Source organism: Balaenoptera musculus, chromosome 19 (genome assembly GCF_009873245.2).
Source record: "Balaenoptera musculus isolate JJ_BM4_2016_0621 chromosome 19, mBalMus1.pri.v3, whole genome shotgun sequence".
In the NCBI taxonomy this organism is placed as follows: Eukaryota; Metazoa; Chordata; class Mammalia; order Artiodactyla; family Balaenopteridae; genus Balaenoptera; species Balaenoptera musculus.
Genome location: NC_045803.1, coordinates 1,231,366 through 1,244,151, shown reverse-complemented (window position 1 = coordinate 1,244,151; position 12,786 = coordinate 1,231,366). Strand labels below are relative to the sequence as shown.

General features: G+C 46.2%; 1 pseudogene; it reads left to right on the top strand.

The window, feature by feature from the left end:
- LOC118885347 overlaps positions 1 to 12,786 on the top strand; it is a 45,033-nt pseudogene that overhangs the window by 24,310 nt on the left and 7,937 nt on the right.

Sequence of the window (12,786 nt, the reverse complement as noted above, 5' to 3'; positions counted from 1 at the left end):
CTGAGGACTCTTAGCTCCCTAGATGCTCTCTGGTTGTGTTGAGGGCATCTGCGAAGTCCCAGTTTCTTCACAGAGGTTTTTGTGTGACTGACAGCTCTGACCTTTCCATCTTGCTGAGTCAGGACTAAGGTTGCTGGCTGTCAGACGTGTACTGTCCTTAGCTCCTACGGTTCTAGCACAAAGCTGTTATCTCAAAACCAGCAATAGGGCATCAAACGCCCTTATCATACTGCCATATCTCTGACTGATGTCTGCAACTTTCTCCCAGCAGCTGGGATAGTTTCTCCACTCTTTTAAATTAGTTAATTAATTAATTAATTAAATTTATTTATTTATTTATGTTTTTGATGGGTTTTGCTGGATGTTACAAGTACTTTTGTTTTTTTAATTAATTTTTATATTTGGCTGCGCTGGGTCTTCGTTGCTGTGCGCGGGCTTTCTCTAGTTGCAGCGAGTGGGGGCTACTCTTCATTGTGGTGCGCAGACTTCTCATTGCAGTGGCTTCTCTTGTTGCGGAGCACGGGGTCTAGGCACCCGGGCTCAGTAGTTGTGGCTCACAGGCTCAGTAGTTGTGGCGGATGTGCTTAGTTGCTCCGCAGCATGTGGGATCCTCCTGGACCAGGGCTTGAACCCGTGTCCCCTGCATTGGCAGGCAGATTCTTAACCACTGCGCCACCAGGGAAGTCCTAGTTTCTCTACTTTTAAAGACTTATCTGTATTTTTTTTAAGATTATTTTCTTTGTATTGTAGTTAAAAATACATAACATTAAATTTATCATCTTAACCATTTTTAAATGTACTGTTCAGCAGGGTTAGATACATTCACATTGTTGTGCAACAGATCTGAGGGGCTTATAAAGACAAGGAAAGGAGGTTTGCATTACAAAGAATTTTAATTGGAATTGGAGGCAGAAAATAGTCTTGGCTGAACATGATTGACTGCTAAGTCCATCACTGAAGGGAGGTCAAAGTCCGTTACTGTGACAGGTTCTTGCAGAGCTCTTGGAAGATTTGTGGTTTGGCCCAGATCAGAAGTTCATGGTTCTACCCGTTGAGGACGTGTGTCAGGTTCACCTCTTTAATGGACTCCCAGCACCATTTTATTTTTTTTAACACTTTTTAAAAAATGTTTTATTTATTTATATTTAAAACGTTTGTGTATTTTTGGCTGTGTTGGGTCTTCATTGATGCACGTGGTCTTTCTCTAGTTGTGGCAAGGGGGGGCTACTCTTCATTGCGGTGTACGGGCTTCTCATTGAGGTGACTTGTCTTGTTGCGGAGCACAGGCTGTAGGTGTGTGGGCTTCAGTAGTTGTGGCTTGCAGGCTCAGTAGCTGTGGTGCACGGGCTTAGTTGCTCTGTGGCATGTGGGATCTTCCCGGACCAGGGGTCGAACCCGTGTCCCCTGCATTGGCAGGCGGATTCTTAACCACTGAGCCACTAGAGAAGTCCCACAGCACCATTTTAAAAGCCTTGACATAAGTGACTCCATTTTGTTTCACATTTCACACTTGGGATTAGAACAAAAACACTGACGGAAGAGACATGTTCCTATGAGACCTCAGTGCACATGAATTAAAGTGTTTCTTTTTGTCCTGTTAATCTGTCTTGTGTCAGGTTTTTTTTTTTTTTTTTTTGGCCACACTGCGCGGCATTCGGGATCTTAGTTCCTGGACCAGGGATCTAACCCACGCCCCCTGCAGTGGAAGTGGAAGCGTGGAGTTTTAACCATTAGACGGCCAGGGAAGTCCCTTGTGTCAATTTTATTATTAGTCCAGCCACAAGAACTCAAGAGGGGTAGAGCGGGAAATTTCCCCCTCCTGACATAGCCTTGCCTCAGTCTCCCATAGTCACAGTACCCATTGCTTTCAGATATTCCATATTGGGCATAGATGCTCTGACACAATAGAAATGGATTAAAATTAAGACTTTGACATTTACAAATTGGCTTGATAAATGTGACCCCATGTAAGTCAAAACAGGACCTTCAAGGATTAAAACTTATGTGTAATAAAATGGTGATTATACCCCACTGCTTCTCCATTTACAGTCCAATTTTGCTTGTTCTTAAATCTGAAAAAAATAATGAGCACCACTTGATAGATTACTGCAACCTTAATGCTATGGTCCTGTCCATTAAGGTTCCATATCCAATACTCAGTAAAAGTTACTGATTCTATTCAATCAACAACGGGTGAATATTTTTTGCTCTATAGATTTGGCTGACATGTTCTCTTCAGTGCCTGTTTCAATAGCCTCTACTGCAGTTTGTTTCTACCTTAAGAGGGGTACAATACACCTTTTCCTGGCTACTCCAACATATTTGTCATTACAAATTTTACTTCCAAATTAAAATCAGCAGGCACTCCTGATAGTGCCCTCAGAAACTCTACCATAGAGGATTTGGCAATTTCTCCTTAAACCTGCTGGAGTCTGGACACATGATGGCTGTAAGTTGACCAGGGGCTTCTGATACAAGAAGCTGGCCTTCTCTGCCCATGCTGTCTGACATTAAAACCACCGATGACTGGCTACCTCCTGGGTCTTCTGGAAATAGAGGCTGTCACAGAGCCTGAGCCTGTGACTCTCCGTATTCAGCTGCCCATCATGCTTTGAGTCATGGAAAGAACACAGTCCAATCTCAGCACAGCTACCGAGGCCTCTGTAGATTAAAACAGCCTGGAAACAAACCTGGAACCTCTGGCATATTCCACCTGTAGGAGTGGTGGCATCCTCTGTCTTTAGTCACTTGCCAGATTCCATGGTGCTGGAAGGTCACCTCCATTCAGGCCCCTTGTCTACCTGGAGAGCCCCTTGGGATTAACTGAGTGAACTGCAGTGGAAGATGAACAGCACTGCCAACCATCAGACATGGTGGAGCTCAGTGAAATGTTGCTTCTTTCCATCCTTTAGCCAGGACATCCCTGATAGAACACAGGACCCAAGGGACAACACCCTTGGGCAAACTTCAGGCAAGAATCTTAGCATGGGGTGACCTGGCTCACAATGGCCACATCTCCACATTTATGATAAACTGTTGGGTCATTACTTAAAAATTGTCCCCTCGGTAAAAATAGCAAGAATCTCTAGGAATCTCTTGCTTCACAGTTAAATCAAAATCACACGTCTCCACATGTATTAACGCCACAATATGAGGTCTTGCCAGGATATTCCTTTTTCACTTCGGAGTTATAATTTGAACCTAAACTTCCTCCACGAAAAAACCAAAAACCTGTCAAGTGCAGCTGCACACCATTCTTGTGACTTGATTTTTCTGCTACTGGTCTGAGTACTTTTATCAATTTTCAAGAAGCTCCAACCCTCCAAGGAAGCCATTGTTTCAACTAAACATGGCAAATGCTGAGGTTCACATCAACTCAAGCGGGTACCCTCTTAGAAGGGACACTCCCATCCAACATCCCAGACAACATCATCCTGGCCCAGGAGCTCGTTGCTGGAGATGACATCACCTCAGATGATAACAGTTCAAATGACGTTGTCCCAACCCAAGACCTCGAAGTTGGAGTTGACTTCACCCCTTACACTAAAATCTTCACCCCGGCAATGCCCATGGACTGCCTCTCCTAAGGTACAAATTGGACGCAGGACATGTATTGCATCTCTTCCTTTCTTTTATTATTATTTTTAAAGGCATCATTTATTTATTGAGGCTGCGTTGGGTCTTCGTTGCTGCACACGGGCTTTCTCTAGTTTCAGAGAGCAGGGGCTACCCTTTGTTGCAGTGCGTGGGCTTCTCATTGTGGTGGTTTCTCGTTGTGGAGCACGGGCTCTAAGGTGCGTAGGCTTCAGTAGTTTTGGCGCAGGGGCTTAGTTGCTCCGCAGCATGTGGGATCTTCCCGGAGCAGGGCTCGAACCTGTATCCCCTGCATTGGTTACATGCATGTAAGGAACAATAAATAAAAGCTGTGAGTCAAGTTTATTCAGTATCTTACTGAGAACTATCGCCCAGGAGACAGCCTCTCAGATAGCTCTGAGAAACTGTTCTGAAAAGAAGGGAGGTCAGGGGACTTCCCTGGCAGTCCAGTGGTTAAGACTCTGCACTTCCAGTGCAGGAGGTGCAGGTTCCATCCCTGGTCAGGGAACTAAGATCCCACATGCCACTAGTCACGAGGAATTTTAGTTAATGGTTTTAGTGTTTTTCTAAGTATGGGAAGATGTAAGAATCCAGGTTCATAAAAAATTTCTCCTCAAAAAATGTAACTTTCTGAAAGCCTGTTCTGCCAGTTTTCCCAGAGCACAGATTGCCTCATTCCTTCTCTCTGCCCTGATCTTTTTTCAGGGTGTGCTGGGGATCAGTGACTGCATTGGCTAATGATTCAATCCTTATAGATCCAAATGGCTAGCAGCATTCTTTAGTTGGCACTAACAATGTACATATTTTATGTCCAAATGACTTTATGGAATTGTTTGTCCATTTGTATCTGTAGACTTTGTTTTATTTTATTTTGTTTTTAACATCTTCATTGGAGTATAATTGCTTGACAATGGTGTGTTAGTTTCTGCTTTATAACAAAGTGAATCGGCTATACATATACATATATCCCCATTATCTTCTCCCTCTTGCGTCTCCCTCCCACCCTCCCTATCCCACCCCTCTAGGTGGTCACACAAAGCACGGAGCTGATCCCCCTGTGCTATGCAGCTGCTTCCCACTAGCTTTCTATTTTACATTTGGTATTATATATAAGTCCATGCACTCTCTCACTTCGTCCCCGCTTACCCTTCCCCCTCCTCATGTCCTCAAGTTCATTCTCTACATCTGAGTCTTTATTCCTGTCCTGCCCCTAGGTTCTTCATTTTTTTTTTTTTTTTTTTAGATTCCATATATATGTGTTAGCATATGGTATTTATTTTTCTCTTTCTGACTTACTTCACTCTGTATGACAGACTCTAGGTCCATCCACCTCACTACAAATAACTCGGTTTCGTTTCTTTTTATGGCTGAGTAATATTCCATTGTATATATGTGCCACATCTTCTTTATCCATTCATCTGTCGATGGACACTTAGGTTGCTTCCATGTCCTGGCTATTGTAAATAGAGCTGCAGTGAACATTGTGGTACATGATTCTTTTTGAATTATGGTTTTCTCAGGGTATATGCCCAGTATGTATCTGTAGACTTTGGGAGCACCTACAATATTACTTTTACCGTCTGGGAACATGCTTCATGGGGTCTGAAATAGTATTTCTGAAAACTTTTAGTGATTACTTGCAGACAACACTCCCCATAAGTCTCCCTACAGCCACTCTAAGAAGTAACGAAAGCCTCCCCTCCAGCCTAGTTAGATCCCTCACAGTGCCTCTGGGTTTGTGGGGGTGGGACCACCAGCTAGAGCCCTAGCTAGACCTCTGAGAACTACATTTCCTAGAGGACTGTGCGCCGAGAGGCAGCGTGTCTAAGCCAATGAAAACCCAGGGTAAAGACATTCCTGCGCATGCGCTTCTCATCGGAGAGGGACTTCCGGCCTCCTCCTCGTGGAGGCCATTTTAATTGCTCTGGATTTGTTCTAGTTCCGGAGCGCTGCGTGGGGGCTGAGATGACTGAACTAAGGAGGTCCGAGTGGAGGTGTCCCCGTTGCACAGAGGCGGGTCTGAGGTTCGGCGACACCGCCCGGGGTGTCCCGCGTCAGACCCTGGATAAGGCCGGCCGTGGCTGGGTCCCCTCTGTTCTCCCGCCCCTACCGGCCCAGCTCCGCCCACAGAGTCCGATGGCGATGGCGGCGCTAAGGGACCCGCCTCAGGTAAACGGTTGTCCTCCGGGCCCTCACCGCCCTCACCCCACCAGACACTAAATCCCCTGCCCACGTGCCCGCAGCTCAGGCCGCGGTGTCCAGGACGGTGAGGCGGTCGTGGATGGGCTCTGTTTCTGACAGTGTGACGGCGCGTGGGAGAGGGTCACAGGTGGAGGGACCGGCAGGTGCAAAGGCTTGGAGGTGAGACTGAGGCGGGAGGATTCGGGAAACCTGGAACTGTCTTGTATTTGCATGGAGCGGAGGGTGTGAGGTGGACTCACACCTGCACTGTCAAGCTGAGGGTTTTGTACCTCCGTTCTGAGGACCATGGCAGCCATGGTGGGTTGTGAAGAGAAGAGGGATATAGTCTGATTTAGGGTTTTAAAAGCTTTCCAAGAGCTACTCTGAGGGAGAACAGATTGGAATGGGGGTGATGAGGATAGTGAGGCACAGGGAGGTTGAGTCCTTGTCCAACATAGAACTGGGAAGAGGCAGCACTGAGGTCTGAAGCAGAGAGTTTAGTCTTTTAGCCCAAGGTCATCTGGCCTCCAGGGCTGGCGAGGGGTACAGGGAGTTTTGAGCCCCTTGGAATACACCTTTATGGCTTGCTTCTGCCCACAGGTCCCCATGGCTGAGGAAGTACTTATGGAACCTACACAGGGAAGTGGAGGGTGTCCCAGGCCCTCACTGGTTTGGATCTCACTCATATGAACTTGAGATTGTGGTGTCGTGGGACTCTTCACCTGCCATTCTCCCAGCCCTTGGGTTTGGGGACCTGGGAGAAATCCTCTAGACGCATTCTAGTCCAGGCCAAGGGTTTCGTGGAAGAGTTGCTTTCTGGTCATCTGTGGAAAATGGTGTAGAAGGTTATCCCAGAAACAGGTACCAGCATGTTCAAATGTTTGGTAGTGTGTCCACAAACTGGGAACAGGGCACAGCAGGTCTCCTTTCTTTTAGCAACAGAGAGCAAGGGGACAGGAGTCAGTCTTGTAATGTGGCTGTCTGAGAAGTTGAGCATCTATTGTGGAGGTAATGGGAGATTTGGAACAGAGGAGGGAGATGATCTTACTTAGGTCTAAACAGGCTCCATCTGGTTACAGAGTGGAAAACAGACTTTGGGAGGAGGAAGGATGACCAGGGAGGAGGGTACTGCAGAAGTCCTGGTGCGTGTTCATGGACCAGAGTAGTGGCTGTGGAGTTGGAAGAAGTGGTTGGATTCTGTATCCATTATTTAAGAAGGGCTGCCCAGATTTTCTGATTTTGAGGGTGGGAGAGAGAACGGTAAAAGTCAGTGATGGCACTAAAGTTTTGGTCTTAGCAGCTGAAAGACTGGAAGCTTCATTAACTGAGATGAGATAATCAGTAGTAAGAGTGATTTTCATTGGGGATATCAGGAATTTTGTTTTTGGCTGTGTTAAATTTATGAGATTCTTCAGAGAACAAATGAGTAGTGGCATCAGGTGGGCAGCTGGACACAGAGGTCTGGAAATCTGGGGCATGGTTCAGGATGGAGACATCTGAAAGTGGTGGCTAGTGTCTGCACCAGTGTTGAACTATGGATTGTATTTAGAAAGTGGAATTCAGACCATGGTGATAATGTTATTAGCAGGTCAGAAAGAAGTGTTTGAATTCCGAGAATTGATCTATTGCTTGGGCACCTGGTTGGGGGTTATGGACATCATAAACACAGATGTGGGAGAGAAATAGCCGTGAAGGGAGTATGTGTGGGACCGGAGGTGTTGGCAGGTATCCAAGACTTCCAAAGGAAGAGTAGACAGACAGATGCAGAGGCAGAGAACTAATAGAGATAAGATGCATTTGCTAGAATTTTGTGGTGGGCTTTGGTGAGATGTTTCAGTAGATAATGTAGATAACATAATGGGCAAATGTGGTCATCTGTGAGAATCACTATGCCTAGTGTGGGTACCATTGTGGCTGGGATTTTAATGAGGGTTAGGTGGAGAGAGGAGGATTGTGGCTGCTGAGGGAATGAGTACAGCCTAGAAGTAGGAGAGGGTTATGGGTATCTGAAATTCACATATGGTTCTGTATGACTGATGTTGAGGCTAGAATTAGAAACAGGCAGAAAGGCCTTCAAATGGTGTTGGGATCCATCAGAGGTCTTGGGTAGAACTGGATTCTGTTTGAATTTGCCAGATTATCTGGGGTGAGTCTAGGAAGATGACTATAGTGTGGGACAGGGAGTTGGCAGTGGCTGTGAGGATGCAACCATGGGGTCCGGAGATGTGAGAGAGGTACATGTGGAGAGAGGGAGCATGAATTGATGGCCCCTGGGCCCTGGTACAGGGGACTTAAGGGTGATGGGTGACTCCACATTTTATTGTGAGGCATGATATGGAAGACCCCCCGGAAATTGCCTGGCAGGAAGAGATGGAGCCATGCAGTTCTGTCCCTGAGCATCTCTCTGATGGCCTGTCTCTGCCTACCTGTCTGTAGTTGCTGAGGGCTGGGCACAGTGATTATTGGAACCGTGAGGAGAGAGCAGTGCCAATGGCATCGGGTTCTGGTATCTCATCTGAAGTGGGGAGCCTGGAAGAAACTTGGGCATGGGCTGGATGTGTGCAGGATGGATTGTGGGTTCTCAGGAGAGAGGACCAGTGGTTTCATCTGTCCCCATCATGACAGGGCAGTGTGACTTTGGAGGACGTGGCTGTATACTTCTCCTGGGAGGAATGGAGTCTCCTTGATGAGGCTCAGAGACACCTGTACCATGATGTGATGCTGGAGATCTTTACACTTATATCCTCACTGGGTAAGGCCTGCACACCCACCCCTATGACCTGGGCTAGACTTTGCCTTTCTGCTTTTCCTTAGGGGCTGCTCTGTCCTTCCTGCATCCAAACCATGGGGACTACTTCCTTTCCTAGTTCCTTTGGAAGGTGCTGCTGTTGCTAGGGCTGGGTTGTTTGCACTGCCCTTTTCTCTCCTTGGAGACCTAATACCTGCTGCTCCGAAGCCTAGTAGGAAGCCAAATGGGTTCCATCTTGCTTGCCTCCTCCCTGCCTGGGTGACTTTCCAGATCCATGGTTCCTGGGTTTTGCTCCCTTCTTCTGACAGTTCTTTCATGCCTGCCTGTGCCAAGAATTGCATGTCACTGGACATGGGCACTACTTAGTTGCACCATGAGCTGTTTTTGTGATACCCTCATCTGAGGTTCTTTTTGTAACATTTAGTTTTCTTTTCTGTGCTCTGTTATGTGATGTTTCTTTGGGCTGGAATTGGCCACTTGCCTGTCCTGTCTGTCCCTTAGGACTTGAATTTTCTAAGTCCCATGTAGTTAATGTGGGTTGCAGGGGAGAGTCCTGGGTGCTTCATAGAATGGCCCACTGTGGCACAATGGGCTAGAGGGGGCCTGGCAAGGACATGACATCAGGGCTGTGTTCACATCATACCAGGAACCTGTTCAAACTAGTGTTTTGGTGCCACTGCTGGGTGCCACACCTCATTTCCATCTCTTCTTCGCCGTTCTTTATACTTGGCCAGCTTGTCACTTTAACTCTGACTTCTGGCCCCTGGCTATACCCAACTTTCCTGCCTCCACCTGTTACCTATTCTTCTCTACTGCTGCCTCTGCAGTGTTCTCCAGTGTTGGCTCACATGTTGGTGTGCACATATCCTTGATAGTCCTTGAACACCAGTTAGTCATTTGCAAATGGATTTTTCTATCCCTGGACAAAAATTTCTGTACAACACTCACATGTTAGCAGCAGCTAAGGCACTGCTCAAGGTGTGAGAAGTGAGTTGAAAACTGCCTGCCTCTCCTCACTGTGCTGCATCTCATTTTAACATTTTTTCATCTTGTGAGGCTTCCCTATTTCTGTAAACTTTTAGAGTCCCAGTACTGCAAAACAGCCCCTTCCTCGTCCTGATTCCAACTCCGTCATCCTGAAAACCACCTCATGTATTCATTCTTTGGTGTGTCAGACACATATTTGTGATGTGGCTGCCACCAGTCCCCAAAGTGAAGTCCCCACGTACTTCACTAGCATTTTTCTGTTTTCAGGTTGTTTGTGTGGCATAGAGAATGACAAGGCTCCTTCAGGACAGAGTGTTTCTCAGGAAAGAATGCCACAAATCAGGACTCTAAAGCCAGATCCGTCAACCCAGAAAACTCATCTCTGTGAGATGTGTGTTCCTGTCATGAAGGACGTTTTGTACCTGGCTGAGCATCAAGGAACGTATACTGGGCAGAAATCGTGTACATGTGTAGCATGTGGGGAACAATTCTGTTTCAGGGTGAATCTTCACCAACACCAGAAGGAGCACAGTGGGGAAAAACCCTGCAGCAAGGGTATGAACAGGACCTCCTTTTTGAAGAGCTATGGAATCTATTTGTCAGGGAAGCCTTTCACCTGTGGGGAGGGTGGAAAGGACACCGTGGGCCTTTTCCAGTACCAGGCCACTCCCAAAGCGGTACTGAGTATACACAGCAGTACTGGCTGTGAGGAGGCCTTTCACTGTGGAAAAAGTCCTTACAAGTGTGGTGAATGTGGGAAAGACTTCCGCCGCAAACGTACACTTGTTCAGCACCAAAGAATTCACTCTGGAGGACTGTATGAGTGCAGTGAATGTGGGAAAACCTTCACTTACAAGCACACATTTCTTCGGCACAAGACACTTCATACTGGAGAAAGGCCTTTTGAATGCAGTGAATGTGGGAAGGCCTTCAGGTTCAAATATAAACTTGTTCAGCACCAGCGTATTCACACTGGAGAAAGGCCTTATGAGTGTGCCGAATGTGGGAAAGCTTTTGGGTGCAAATCCAAACTTGTTCGGCACCAGAGAATTCACACTGGAGCAAGGCCTTATGAGTGTACTGAATGTGGCAGATTCTTTAGACAAAGCTCCAGCCTTGTTCAGCATCAGAGAATTCACACAGGAGCAAGGCCTTATGAATGTGGTGAATGTGAGAAATCTTTTAGCCAAAGCTCCAGCCTCATTCAGCACCGCAGAATTCACACTGGAGAAAGGCCATATGAGTGCAGTGAATGTGGGAAATCCTTTAGCCAAAGCTCCAGCCTCATTCAACACCGAAGAGTTCATACAGGAGCAAGGCCTTATGAGTGCAGGGAATGTGGGAAATCCTTTAGCCAAAGCTTCAGCCTCATTCTACATCGGAGAATTCACACTGGAGAAAGACCTTATGAATGCGGTGAATGTGGAAAATCTTTTAGCCAAAACTACAGCCTCATTCAGCACCATAAACTTCACACTAGAAAAAGGCCACAAGAGTACAGCCAACATGAGAAAGCCTTCAGTTAACAGTCTGCTCTGATTCAACACAAAAATCTCACAACTCAGATCTAAGTTTTAGGAATTCAGCTAATGTGGAAAAAATACCTTTTGCATGAGGAAATCTACATAAGATAATGGCCTTAGACCTTCAGGGAATGTGCTATCTCTTTGCTCAGTGTGATAGCACTAGAGAGCCTCTATGAGGAGCCATCTGCCATGAGTTCCAGGTATGTGAGAAATTTTCAGGAGCGGCATTTCATATTTTACCTGCTCAGGAACCTTGCCATAATTAAGTCACTGCCAGGTTCTGTGGCAGAAGTCAACTCGCCTCTACCATCTGGCAGATCCTCATAGTGTGCATCAGTCACCACAGCATGCTCAGAGAAGACAGATGTTTGTGCTCTCTCTCCCATTCTCTAGAGGAAATCATAGTCCAAGCCTCTAGGGAGTTCCCATTCCCTTCTCTCTAACTAGTTATGGCACGGACCTGACCCAGTTTGGGCCCAAAGGGCCCAGTCTGGGAACTGCTGGTGGCTTGTAAAGTTTTCCTTCTTCATAGCGTTGTTGGTCTTAGGTGATACTTTTGAAGCATTTTCTGTCCTCCAAGTCGCCAACCTGGGAACGATCTGCTGCATATTGCTCTGATTTGTATAATAATAAAAATCTTATTGTTTAAGTCACCTTTAACCTTAACAGTTTTATTCACCATGTGGGGTAGTTGAAAACAGAATTTGAAAAAAAAAAGAAAAAATAGAATTTGGCTTTGCTAGTGTGAACAGGTGGACAGGTTTCATGAGGGTCTCAGGGAACAGTATGGTGTAAGAAAGTCTGTCTTACTGCAGTTTTTGTCTAAGCTGTATTCCTGTCTGTGGTAAAATAAAAAAGTAAATACTTAATGTTTGTCCCCGGTTCCTGGCAGAGATCTTCTAAAACCCTTGGAATTTCCTGAGTAATAAGAGTGTTTTTTTGTGTGATAATGAAATGACTTCAAGGCGGAGGCCTGTAAAGATCTTCAGCATGGGGGCTGGTCACCAGATATTAGAGGGTTAGAACTTTTAAGCCCCACCCCTGACATCTGGGGAGGGGAAGGAGCTGGAGATTGAGTTCAATCACAATGGCCAGTGATTTAGTCAACCGTGCCTATGTAATGAAACCTTAGTAAAAAATCCCTGAACAGTAGGATTTGGGGAGTTTCCATGTTGGTAAATACATCCAACCAGGAAAGGGGGTATACCCTGACTCCACTGGGTTAGGGGCTCCTGTGCTTGGGGTTCTTCTGGACCTCACTTCTTTATCTGGCTGTTGACTTGTGTCCTTCATAATAAACTGTAATTGTAAGTATGGCATTTTCCTGAGTTCTATAAGTCATTCTAGAAAATTATCAAACCAGATTTGTAGTCGACTTGGCAGAAGTGGGGGTAGCCTTGGGACCCATTTTGTGGCTGGCAGTCTCATGGGACTGAGTCCTTAACCAGTGGGGTCTGCACTAACTCCAAGTAGTTAGTGTCAGAATTGAATTGAATTGTAGGATACCCAGTTGGTGTTGGAGAATTGGAGAATTGGTGTTGGAATGACATATTTGGTGTCAGAAAAGTCACACAATGTACAAGGCCTTCTGGGAAAGACTGCTGGCCTCTGTGGTCCTAATAAGTACCTTGGATGGCAGGTTTTTTGTTTTTTGTTTTTTTTATTTATTTCTTTTGGCTGTGTTGGGTCTTCGTTTCTGTGTGAGGGCTTTCTCTAGTTGCGGGGACTGGGGGCCACTCTTCATCGCAG